The sequence below is a fragment of the Grammomys surdaster genome, unplaced genomic scaffold (assembly GCF_004785775.1).
Source record: "Grammomys surdaster isolate TR1022 unplaced genomic scaffold, NIH_TR_1.0 125581, whole genome shotgun sequence".
Classification (NCBI taxonomy): domain Eukaryota; kingdom Metazoa; phylum Chordata; class Mammalia; order Rodentia; family Muridae; genus Grammomys; species Grammomys surdaster.
Genome location: NW_021620427.1, coordinates 416,765 through 430,582, shown reverse-complemented (window position 1 = coordinate 430,582; position 13,818 = coordinate 416,765).

The window sequence follows — 13,818 nt, the reverse complement described above, 5'->3', positions numbered from 1 at the left end:
CAAAATCAAGCAACCAGAACTCCCAGATCTCCCACAGACTAAACCACCAACCAAAGAGTGCACATAGAGGACCCATGACTCCAGCTACACATGTAGTAGAGGATTGTCTTATCTGACATCAGTGGGAGGGGAGACCTTTGGTCCTGGGAAGGCTCGATGCCCTAGTGTAGGGGAATGCTAGGGCAGTGAGGCAGGAGTGAGTAAGTGGGTGGGAGAGCTCCCTCATAGAAGCAGGGAGAGAGGGGGATGGAATAGGGCACTTGTGGAGGGGAAACTGAGAAGGGGGATAACATTTGAAATGTATAAAATAACTAATAAAAAATAGATTACCAGAGCCTCAAAGATAAGATATCAAGAAGGATAGAAATAGGACTCAAAGGAGATGCCTTTGTAATACAAAAGAGAACCTAGAAGAGTGTCCACTTCCCATGTGTCTACTGGAGATTTTGTTTGTTGGTTTGCTTGTTTGTTTGGTTGGTTGGTTAGATAGTTGGTTGGTCTTTTCTATACTTTTGTACATAAGGCAAGCTACTGTGTGTATATAGATAGGATATAATTTATACCGAGTATAAGGAACATTAGATTAGGATGGATTTAGTTAAGTAGCAAAAGAGGGAATTATAATAAATAATAAGTAGCATAATAAAAGTCATCAATATAATGAATACATATAAACATTGAGAACTCAGAACTCTGGTCTGACGAGTATTACATAGGGTTATGACACTTAATCCTGTGGTTTTTAAAGTAGATGATGTTGTTTGGATAAAGTAAAATATAATCAAAGAGACAGAACATCAGCTTAAATACAAATATAATAATAATAGTATCGGTGGTTGGGAAATATGGCAAAAAGCATGTGCTTCCGACCAATGCAAACGTCTGAAGATGGTGTGAACTGACTGACTGCTTGGGACACTCTGTGGAAATAGGACATTATAATAAAGTTTTTTCCATCTCAGTGTCAGGGTCTACAGTGTAAAGAAAAAATCTGGGCAATTAGAGAGCTGGGGCAAGATAACACTGCCATGTGTTGGTGGCGTGATCAAATGCATAGAGAAATTGTACAGGAATATAATTCTAAACATTTACCACATTGGCTCTTGTCTGCAGAAATTATCCTTGAACAATGGGAATTATTTTCCCTGGGATTGATATCTGGTCGTGGAAAGACAAAAAGTGGTACCAGTTAGCTACTGAATACAGGTAGCCATGATCTGGAGGGAATGGAGATGCCTCTGAAATACAAAAGAGAATGCAGAAGAATGTCCACTTCCCATGTGTTGAATTCTAGGTGAGCAACTATGCCTGCCTGGAATTGACATTATTGGCAAGCCACATTTCCTGCCTGGCATTGACAAAGTGTCAGGGATCTGAACTCCAATCCTCACGTTTGTTCAGAGCAAACCGGTTTTTGGTGTCTCAAGTGAGAATGATTTTGCTTTCCTAGCCACGCAAACTCACTCCAAAATATTTATCCATTGATTTTCTGTAAAGGATATGTCTCTTTATACTAACCTTATTTTTAATTTAATTCCAAGGGCTGTACTAGACAGGTAGAAGCTTGTCCTTCATAGGTACTTGGTAAATGCTTACATACTAAATGAACGAATGTGACAGGAATGGAGAGTAATAAATCATTAACCACTTAAAAATCAGAGTTCTACTGGGAGTGAGTTTCTTCATCCTTGGCAGGAGGAGACAGGACAGTTAGCACTACCTGTATTCTGTGTACAAATCACCAATTTTATTATAAAAAACCACTGTGTGACATTTCTCTCTCCACTCCTTCTTGGCTTCCTATGTCCCGTAATCCCTCCAATTGAAAGCATCTGGTTTTGGTCAGCCAATCCCAGTGAGATGACTAAACAGGTTCATTGTAGCTCAGGAAGATTGATTTGGAGATACCTCTGATGTTATACACAAGGAAAACCACAAGTGACCTTTTCCTTGTGGTACTATGTCATCATGGCCAGTCAGAGACATAAGCTACCCACTCATCATGTCAGAGTAGAAAACCCTACACAAAGATTCAAAGTATTTTGATCACTATCTTAATTTTAATGTCCCTGCCCCATTTATTTAAACGAGAGATATCTTGCTTTCTAAACAATCTGATAACTAAGTGTTCCTTAAACAAAGCCTCAGCAGAATTTCAAAAAAGCGTTCTTACTTTGTCAACACTCATCATGCTTTTCAATGTTACAGTCTTTTATTAAAGTTCATCATCAGATGCTTTTCCTCCAGATGGGTCTCCTTCTGTCTATTGTTTCTCCTGAAGATTATCAAATGCTTTAGTTCACAAAAATAGTGATGTAAAGGGATAGTGATGTAAAGGACTTCTTTCCTCCACAGTAGTGGCCATAAAATCTGAAAGGATCTAAATGAGGGACTCAGTATCATGATGTCAAATGTTGGGTGTGCAGTTAGCACACTTGATTCTTAGGCAGGTTATCCCCTGAGCTGCCCTTTATGCACTCATCCAGTTTCGGTGTGTGGAGCTTTCTTCACCTGTAAAATGATTTCAGTACTCCCTGATCGGCTTATCACAAAGACCCAGTGAGTGCTTGTTGCAAATGTAAGAGCTTGTTGAACAGTAGCTGAAACCTGGCAAGGACTCTGTAGTTTGAGGTATTTGATTACTGCTCTTAACCAGGGCTTTTAGTTTTTTCAAAAGCAGCTGAGAAAGCATAATACGCAGGAAATTTTGTACAGAGAAGGATTAAAGTGAAACTTTGGGGCAGGCTGCTTCCTAGGGATGTGATACTAGAGAAGGAAACAGGAGGGGGCACTGGAGGGAGGACACTGGAGTCTGAGTGGTGCTATGGAAACAGTATTATAGTTCAAGGAGCAGTTAGAGAGCTAGCAAAGCCCTGATGCTCCCCATGGATTCTTCATCAGATAAGGCAGATTCCATATTTGAGATGTGGAAATGATCAGTAATTTCACAAGATTGCAAATAGTTGTTATGTGATGAATGCCATGGAAAAATTACTGGGCCAAAAATTAAAAAATGTACAAGGACCATATCAAATAAAGACGAATGAATTAGCTACTTGAAGGTTTTACTTCCTTGGCTATGAAAAGTAAAATCATTCTAGAAGAAAACATTATATAAAAACTATGTAATAGTAAGGTATATTTATAATCTCAGTGGCTGGGTGATGATGTCTGATCATACCAACAGGTACAGTAATCTCATAAAGTCACTGATATAGGTATAAATACTGAAAGTTATACTAGACATCAAATAAGATTTGTGGGTTTGCTCCATTTTCCTGCTCCAGCAGGCTATGTGCCTTGCTTTCATAGCCCCACCTTGTTTTAAATAAAAAGTAGTGTTTCATAATAGGAAGGTTAACTCATGTCATCAGTAAGATGTAATAAAAATAAATGATGTTTCAGTAGATAAGAGTTCAATAATAGAACAAAGAAGTAATCTCAGGCATGAACCTAAATATTAGGCCAGAACAAAGAAGCAATTTCAGGCAGGAATCTAAATTTTAGGCTAGAACAAGGAAGTAGGCTTCAGACATAAAAATGACCCTGGGCTAGGACAGGGAAGTAGGCTCAGATATTTTGGTCATCCTGATAAGCCCTGAGAAACAGTGATCACGGGAGTGTTCACATAAATGGGTTTAATGCCTTGCTTTTTCTTTGACTACTTGTGTTTGTTGTCTTGCTTGTTCCTCAACTATTTGCATCTATTGTATTGCTAGACCCTCAACCTAGAACTGACCTTAATACATGCATGTAATCAAAATGGTATAAAAGCATAAAGGAGGAACAGGGATTAGATAGGGGGTTCTAGGGAAGGGAAATGGGGAAAGGGGATGACATCTGTATTATAAATAAATAAAATATCCAATTAAAAAAAGAAACCAGAAAAAAAAAGTTCAATAGAGAGTAATACAAGTTAAGGTATATAGCCTTCCAAAACGCAGTATAAACTTGTAAATTTATGTTTCAGAAAGGAAACTTTAGGGTATTGAGCTAATTAGAACTATCTAAGTCAAAAAATCATAAAATGCCATTAATCAAGACTGTTGAGGACAGCTGGCCAGAACATTCCTTCCCCAACGTTTTTCCTGATATGGCTTCAGTGTTCTTATTGTTCTTTCTGTTTGGTGGTGCTGGTGGGTACATGTCTTTTCTGTCTTTAAAATTTTGGCATACACATGAAAATTAGGGCTTGTTTTCAAAGTTCAAGTATCAACAAATACTATTTACAAATCTTGTGCTATGAACATTTTCTGTATACAACTGTTGGGAAATAGATTTTATTTAAAAAATAAAACATGAGACTTTAGTGTAAAATCAACCAAGTTGTTTCTTTGTTGGAAATAAATTATGAAAGATATATTTTTCAAGTGCTAGGTAATTATGAGAAGCACAAAAAGAGGAAATACCATGTGAATAGCAGACAGGTTTTCACTGCTATAGAGTTCATGGGCTAGCAGAGATTAAAACGAATAATTAACCTGATGATAAGTTTTGTCTTAAAAAAAATAATTCATAAGTTAGTAAGTGACTGGAAGGCAGAGATTGGGGACCAGAGTCGGGTACTTCACTGGGTGGCAGAGAGTCATTCCTACCAAAAATGCTCTTTGAGTTAAGAAGCGAATTGAGGAAATTGGTTAAATAAGAAGCTAATATCAAACATGGCAAACATCAAAAATAACAAAAATTAGGGAAGAAATTAATGAAGTGGAGATCAAAGAGCAATCCATAAATCAATCTTCAAATCAAGTTTGAGTCTTTGAAAACATTAGTAAGATTAACAAACTGGCAAAAAAGATGGAGGAGGAAGATCCAGCTTTACAAAATTAAAAATGAAAAGGGTGGTGTTACCATAAATTACAAAGAAATTTACATCATAAGAGAGTATTTTGAAAACATTAAAAAGGTAGGAAACCTTAAAGAAGCATATAGATTTTCAAATTCATATGGCACACCAAAATTGAAGTTAGAAGATTTAAACAACTTAAACAGAGCCATTGCAAACACTGAAATTAAAAAGCTGTAATAAAAAGTCTCTCTACCAGGAAAGCTACAGACTAGAGGGTTCCCTTCCTGAATTTTGTGTACCAAAACCATACACACACATACAGAGAGAGAGAGAGAGAGAGAGAGAGAGAGAGAGAGAGAGAGAGAGAGAAGAAGAGAAGAGGAGAGGAGAGAGAAGAGAATTAGTTTTCTTCAGGGAGGAGCTCTAATCCTGAGTAGCCAGCACTAAACAAATATACATGAATAACAGTAAATGGACTCTGAATGTTGTGTGTGTCTATGTATGTGTGTATGTATGAATGTATGTATGTATGTATGTATGTATGTATGTATGTGTGTGTCTCTGCATGCCTGTGTGTCTTTCTGTCTCTCTGTCTCTCTGTCTCTCTCTCTCTCTCTCTCTCTCTCTCTCTCGCTCTGTGTGTGTGTGTGTGTGTACATAACAATGATTATAGAAGAGGTCATGAATTTGAAAGATATTTGCAGGTAACCGAAACTGTTGGAGAAGTAGAAGTCATGTAAATATGGTGTACACAGGTATAAAAACTCAAAAAAATCTTAATTAAATAGGGTAAGATGTTTAAAGGCATAATGGTTATGTGCTATCTCAAATGTCAGTGAGTTCAAAGGGAAAGAAGTGAATTTTTATAATATTTTACTTTTCTGTTCAATTCTGCATATCTCACATAACAATGAACAGAAAACACTGTTTAACTATATTGTTCCTTCCTTCGGAGCTCACTGACCTTGTTGGAGGAGGCTACACATGTAGTGGAAAGAGCCTGATTTGTTTCAGATAGTATTCACTGGCATTTGAACGTAATTTGGACCAAGCCTCAGGTCTGGTGCCAGACTTTATCCACAAAATAGACATGAGTCCCACATAGTTCTTGGGAGGCAGGATAGATAGGAAGTGCTCACTCAGTGTTAGCAGTTAGGAGGGATAGTTACAGAAGAGGCTATATCTGATTGATGCCAATGAACAAATTTAAATGGCTTGAAACATATAAACAGTTGATAACAGCTCCGCTCAGAGCAGTGGAACCACCTCATGGTTGGCTTATCTTGAAGATTCCTGTCAATCAAAGAATCCCCAGGCAGTTAATAATAATTTATAATATAATAATAATAATAATAATAATAATAATAATAATAATTTCTCTACTCTCCCATTACTCACTCTTAACTCTTAGTGGCAAACACATGCCAGAGGGTAAAGGTGTTGCATCAGCACAATGTAAGGGCATTTGAGCGGGACTGTAAGCTATCGTCATTGTTGGCAACTGCTTCTCTCTGTGTCTGATACATTTATATGATGCATTCAGAGTTTCTTGCTAAACGTTGTAGTCATAGGACCCCGGAAAAGGTAGGGTGTGGTTCTTTACTCGAGATGGCTCCACCTTTCCCAAACTGGTTTGGAAAAACAAAGAATGAGGTGTAAGGGTGAAGCACAGTTCACAAAGACAAAAACAACAATTAGAAGTCTTCATTATAGTGAATTAAAGTTTAGAAGGAGATTTAACATTCTCTGAAACTTGATTCACCCTACATCTAAGTGAACGTCATAAGGCAAATATGGCTATGCTCCTATTTCAACTAATGCTCCAAATAGAATAGTAATAATAATTCAGAAGACTTAAATTTCATAGCCTTTATTTACATTTTTTTCTTTATGTAAAATCACCATACCAGTGACCACAGGGGCAAATTAGTAAAATGGAACGTACACGTGGAATACGTTCTGTAGCTAAGAGAAGCTGTATTAGGTAAGTATACCATGACAACCAAAGCTGTGGTGTGGAGCTGCCCAGGAGACACTGTGAGAGATGCTCACCCAGGCCACAATGACAGCAAGGACACTATCAGGAATGGGCCCTTTTGGATACTCAAAAGCAGAAGCAAAGGAATGATTAAATAAGCAAGCTAAGTAAGGATGTTATTTCACGTACAAACAAAACACAACACACTATTCTGTTGGATCTGTTCTCAAATAACTAACTAGGAATCCAAGTTTAGAAAGCAGACATTGAAAATGGGGAGAGACACTACAAGTAAGGAAATGGCACAATAGAAATCAACAATTAACCAAGTTTGACTGTCGATAGGGAGGGGAACTGACTCATCTAGGTATGTAGATTTGATGGAGTTTTTTTTCTTCTTCTGTGGATGAGATAATTTAATTCCCAACCTTGAGTATTAATTATCAAAGCTATTCAGCAGGTATCCTGAAGTTGTGAGCGAGATTTAAGTGTATTTAAATAATCATGGATTATAGATAATTAGGTTTACTCATATGAAACTTTTCATACAAGTTGAAATGGTGATATATTGACATTTTCATATTTAGTCTAATCTAGTAGACTGGGGAATTTAAAAATTGTAGATGTATTCTTAAGAATGAATAATGCTTCTGGATTTGAAGGTTTGATATGTGGAAATTGAATGACCTGCTCTGATAAGTCAATCACTTTATTTCTCTCAATTAGGGCAGTGGTTCTCAACCTTCCTAAGTCAACTCTTTAATACAGTCCCTTATGTTGTGGTGACCCCCAACCATAAAATTATTGTGTTGCTCTCTCGTAACCATAGTTTTGCTACTGTTATGAATGGTAATGATGTGAGACACCCAAGGAGCTCACAGGCCGCAAGGTTGAGAACTGCTCAATTAGTACAGCATGAGAGCACAGAGGACGAGAACTGGAGATTGAAGGAAGCTGAAGAATCTGGAAGACTTGTTGTGGAAACCAACAAAAGAGAAGTCCAAGTGCCAGGAAGCATTGGAAGCTTGGATGACCAGGGACATCCAGCACATTTGTGAGGAAGTCTGTGCAGAGGGAGGATGCTGTTATCTGCTTTAGGGTGTAGGCATGACGAATGGGAAAAGATGAGAGGCAAGAGAATTTAGATCCAAAACTATCATTAAGAAATTTTCGGTGGGGTGTAGAAAGATGTCTCAGAGCTTAAGAGATGCTGTCGCTCTGGCAGAGAACCAGGATTCAGTTCCCAGGGCTCACACGATAGCTCACAAGCAACTAAAACTCCAGTTACATGGGCTTTTTGATGCCCTTTGCTGGCTTCTATGCCAGGGCATGCATGAGCCGAACATATATGCATTTGGGTAAAACACTCCTACACTTAAAATAAAAATATTCACAAATTTGCACTGACACCGGTTTGTAATCCTATAAGGGAAGTTAAGGAAGGAATTTGCCACAAGTTCAAGGGCTTTCTGTACTACAGATTGAGGCCTTGTCTTTAAGAAGGAGGATGGGGAGGAGGAAAAGGAATAAATGAATCAACAAAAAAAAATTGAGTGGTCAGAGTGGCATATATCCACTAATACCAGCACTGAGGTAGAAGAAGCAGGTAAATTCAAGGGTAGTTTAAGTCAAAGACTAAAACTTGTCTCACAAAAGATTGTAAGGATCAGAAGATGTGGGGAGAGAGTGGGCAGCCTAGTCTAGTCCCTGACTTTAGTGGAATTGCTGCAAGTTTCTCTCCATTTAGTTTGATGTTGGCTACTGGCTTGCTGTATATTACTTTTACTATGTTTAGGCATGGGCCTTGAATTCCTGATCTTACCAAGACTTTTACCATGGAGGGATGTTGAATTTTGTCAAATGCTTTCTCAGCATCCAGTGAGATGATCATGTGGTTTTTTTTCTTTGTGTTTGTTTATATAGTGGATTACATTGATGGATTTCCAAATATTGAACCATCCCTGCATTCCTGGGATAAAACCTACTTGATCATGATGGATGATTGTTTAGATGTGTTCTCATATTCTGTTTTCATGGATTTTATTGAGTATTTTTGCATTGATATTCATAAGAGAGATTGGTCTGAAGTTCTCTTTCTTTGTTGTGTCTTTGTGACATTTAGGTATGAGGATGACTGTGGCTTCATAGAATGAATTGGGTAGTGTTCCTTCTGTTTCTATTTTGTGGAATAGTTTGAAGAGAATTGGTATTAGATCTTCCTTGAAGGTCTGATAGAATTCTGCACTAAAACCATCTGGTCCTGGGCTTTTTTTTTTTTTTTTTTTTGGTAGGGAGACTTTTAATGACTGCAGCTCGAGAGTAGGTCGCAGGCTGCAGCTCCGTACCCAACCCCAGAAAACCGAGAGAAACAGGGACTCCCAGGAGCTTGAACTCATGCAGCATCCCAGGTAAGGTAAAAGCAACACTCACCCCAAACAAGGAGCAACCGGGACCCACTGGGACCCAGGAATTCGCTCCTGGCCCGGGGCGGGCTCCATCCGGTCTGGGCCCGAGCACTTGCGAATCCCGAGAGGCAGCTCTGCACCCAATCTCGGAGAATCCAGAGGAAGCGGGGCTCGCAGGACCTCTGTGCCAAGCAGGGTCTTGGGCTAGGAGGTGGCAGTGCTTGCCCCCAAACAGGGAGCGGCTAGGACCCACTGGGACCCAGGAGTTCACTCCAGGCCCGGAGCGTGGGTTCCTTCCGGTCTGTGCCGGAGCAGATCCCGAGAGTCAGCTCTGCACCCAATCTCGCAGAATCCAGAGGAAGCGGGGCTCGCAGGACCTCTGTGCCAAGCAATTTCTTAGGCTAGGAGGTGGCAGTGCTCGCCCCCAATCAGGGAGCAACTGGGACCCACTGGGACCCACTGGGACTCACTGAGACCCAGGAATCCGCTCCTGACCCGGAGCCCCGGCCCCTTCCGGTTTCCACCTGAACACGGAGCACATCTTGGGCCTCAGCTCTAACTCAAGCAGCAAAACCCATCCCAAACAGTTCTGACACAACCTAGATAATAGGAAAGACAGGCCCCAGTCAGAGACAGCACAGATAGCACAAAGGTGACCCAGATGGCGAAAGGCAAGCGCAAGAACACAAGCACCAGCAACACAAGGTACTTGCCAGTATCAGAACCTAGTTCTCCCACATTAGAAAGTCCTGAACTCCCCATATCACCAGGAAAACAAGAACCAGATCTAAAATCACTTCTAATGATGATGCTAGAGGACTACAAGAAGGAAGTAAATAACACTATCAAAAAACTTGAGGAGAACACAGGAAAACAGGATGAAGTCCTTAAATAAACACAAAAATCCTTTAAAGAATTACAAGAAAACACAAACAAACAGATGAAGGAATTGAACAAAACCATCCAGGACATAAAAATGGAAGTGGAAACAATAAAGAAAGCACAAAGGGAGACTATCCTGGAGATAGAAAACCTAAAAAAGAAATCAGGAGTCATAGACACAAGCATCACCAACAGAATACAAGAGATAGAAGAAAGAATCTCAGGTGCAGAAGATACCTTAGAAAATATTGACACAACTATCAAAGAAAATGCAAAATGCAAAAAGTTGTTATCTCAAAATATCCAGGAAATCCAGGACGCAATGAGAAGACCAAACCTAAGGATAATAGGTATAGATGAGAGTGAAGATTCCCAACTTAAAGGGCCAGTAAATATCTTCAACAAAATCATTGAGGAAAACTTCCCTAACCTAAGGAATGAGATGCCCATAATCACACAAGAAGCCTACAGAACGCCAAACAGACTAGATCAAAAAAGAAACACCTCCCGTCACATAATAATCAAGACACAAAATGTACAAAACAAAGAAAGAATTTTAAAAGCAGTTAGGGAAAAAGGCCAAATAACATATAAAGGCAAACCTATCAGAATTACACCTGACTTCTCACCAGATACTATAAAAGCCAGAAGATCCTGGACAAATATCATACAAACCCTAAGAGAACATAAATGCCAGCCCAAGCTACTTTACCCAGCAAAACTCTCAATTACCATAGATGGAGAAACTAAGATATTCCATGACAAAACTGAATTTACACAGTATCTTCCCACAAATCCAGCTTTACAAAGGATAATAGCAGGAAAGCTCCAATACAAGGAGGGCAATCATACCCTAGAAAGAGCAAGAAAATAATCCTTTTCCATCAAACACAAAAGAAGGTAACCACACAAACGATGTCTCCACTATTAGCAAAAATGACAGGAAGCAACAACACCCTCTCCTTAATATCTCTTAACATCAATGGACTCAATTCCCCAATAAAAAGGCATAGGCTAACGGACTGGATACGCAAACAGGACCCAGATTTTTGCTGCTTACAGGAAACCCACTTCAGTGACAAAGACAGACACTACCTTAGAGTAAAAGGTTGGAAAACAATTTTTCAAGCAAATGGTCCTAAGAAACAAGCGGGAGTAGCCATTCTAATATCGAATAAAATCGACTTCCAACTTAAAACTATCCAAAAGGATAAGGAAGGGCATTTCATACTTGTCAAAGGAAAAGTCAACCAACATGAACTCTTAATTCTGAATATCTATGCGCCAAATACAAGAGCGTCGACTTTCATAAAAGAAACCTTACTAAAGCTCAAAACACACATTGCACCTCACATAATAATAGTGGGAGACTTCAACACCCCACTCTCAGCAATGGATAGATCATGGAAACAGAAACTAAATAGAGATACAGTAAAACTAACAGAAGTTATGAACCAAATGGACTTAACAGATATCTATAGAACATTTCACCCTAAAGCAAAAGAATATACCTTTTTCTCAGCACCTCATGGTACCTTCTCCAAAATAGACCATATAATTGGGCACAAGACAGGCCTCAACAGATATAAGAAAATTGAAATAATTCCCTGCATCCTATCAGATCACCATGCTCTAAGGCTGGTCTTCAAAAATGACAAAGAGAATGGAAAGCCCACATTCACATGGAAACTGAACAACACCCTACTCCTTGATAATCAGGTAAGGGAAGAAATAAAGAAAGAAATTAAAAACTTTTTAGAATTTAATGAAAATGATGACACATCATACCAAAATCTATGGGATACAATGAAAGCAGTGCTAAGAGGAAAATTCATAGCTCTTAGTGCCTACAAGAAGAAACTGGAGGGAGCATACACTAACAGCTTGACAGAGCACCTGAAAGACATAGAACAAAAAGAAACTAATACACCCAAGAGGAGTAGACGGCAGGAAATAATCAAACTCAGGGCTGAACTCAACCAAATAGAAACAAAAAGAACTATCCAAAGAATCAATAAAACTAGGAGCTGGTTCTTTGAGAAAATCAACAAGATAGATAAACCCTTAGCTAGACTAATCAGAGGGCAGAGAGACAGTATCCAAATTAATAAAATCAGAACTGAAAAGGGTGACATAACAACAGAAACTGAGGAAATTAAAAAAATCATCAGATCCTACTACAAAAGCCTATATTCAACAAAATTGGAAAATTTGGATGAAATGGACAATTTCCTAGACAAATACCAGTTGCCAATGTTAAATCAGGACCAGATAAACCATCTAAACAGTCCCATAACCCCCAAAGAAATAGAAGCAGCCATTAAAAGTCTCCCTACAAAGAAAAGCCCGGGACCAGACGGTTTTAGTGCAGAATTCTATCAGACCTTCAAGGAAGACCTAATTCCAATTCTTTTCAAACTATTCCACAAAATAGAAACAGAAGGGACATTACCCAACTCATTCTTTGAAGCCACAATTACACTCATACCTAAACCACACAAAGACCCAACAAAGAGAGAGAACTTCAGGCCGATCTCTCTTATGAACATTGATGCAAAATTACTCAATAAAATTCTAGCGAAACGAATCCAAGAACACATCAAAACAATTATCCATCACGATCAAGTTGGCTTCATCCCAGGAATGCAGGGTTGGTTCAATATTTGGAAATCCATCAATGTAATCCATTATATAAACAAACTCAAAGAAAAAAACCACATGATCATCTCACTAGATGCTGAGAAAGCATTTGACAAAATTCAACACCCCTTCATGATAAAAGTCTTGGAAAGGTCAGGAATTCAAGGTCCATACCTAAACATAGTGAAAGCAATATACAGCAAACCAGTAGCCAGCATTAAACTAAATGGAGAGAAACTTGAAGCAATCCCATTAAGATCAGGGACTAGGCAAGGCTGCCCACTCTCCCCCTACTTATTTAATATAGTATTGGAAGTCCTAGCCAGAGCAATTAGGCAACACAAGGAGGTCAAAGGGATACAAATTGGAAAGGAAGAAGTCAAAATCTCACTATTTGCAGATGATATGATAGTGTACTTAAGTGACCCCAAAACTTCCACCAGAGAACTCCTAAACCTGATAAACAACTTTAGCAAAGTGGCTGGATAGAAAATTAACTCAAGCAAATCAGTAGCCTTCCTCTACTCAAAAGATAAACTGGCTGAGAAAGAAATTATGGAAATGACACCCTTCAAAATAGTCACAGATAATATAAAATACCTTGGTGTGAACCTAACCAAGCAAGTAAAAGACCTGTATGACAAGAACTTCATTCCCCTGAAGAAAGAAATCGAAGCAGATCTCAGAAGATGGAAAGATCTCCCATGCTCATGGATTGGAAGGATTAATATAGTAAAAATGGCTATTTTGCCAAAAGCCATCTACAGATTTAATGCAACCCCCATCAAAATTCCCACTCAATTCTTCTCAGAGATAGAAAGAGCAATCTTAAAATTTATTTGGAATAACAAAAAACCCAGGATTGCGAAAACTACTCTCAGCAATAAAAGAACTTCTGGAGGAATCACCATCCCTGACTTCAAGCTGTACTACAAAGCAGTAGTGATAAAAACTGCATGGTATTGGAACAGAGACAGGCAGGAGGATCAGTGGAATAAAATAGAAGACCCAGAAATGAACCCCCATACCTATGGTCACTTGATCTTTGACAAAGGAGCTAAAACCATCGAATGGAAAAAAGATAGCATTTTCAACAAATGGTGCTGGTCCAACTGGTTATCAGC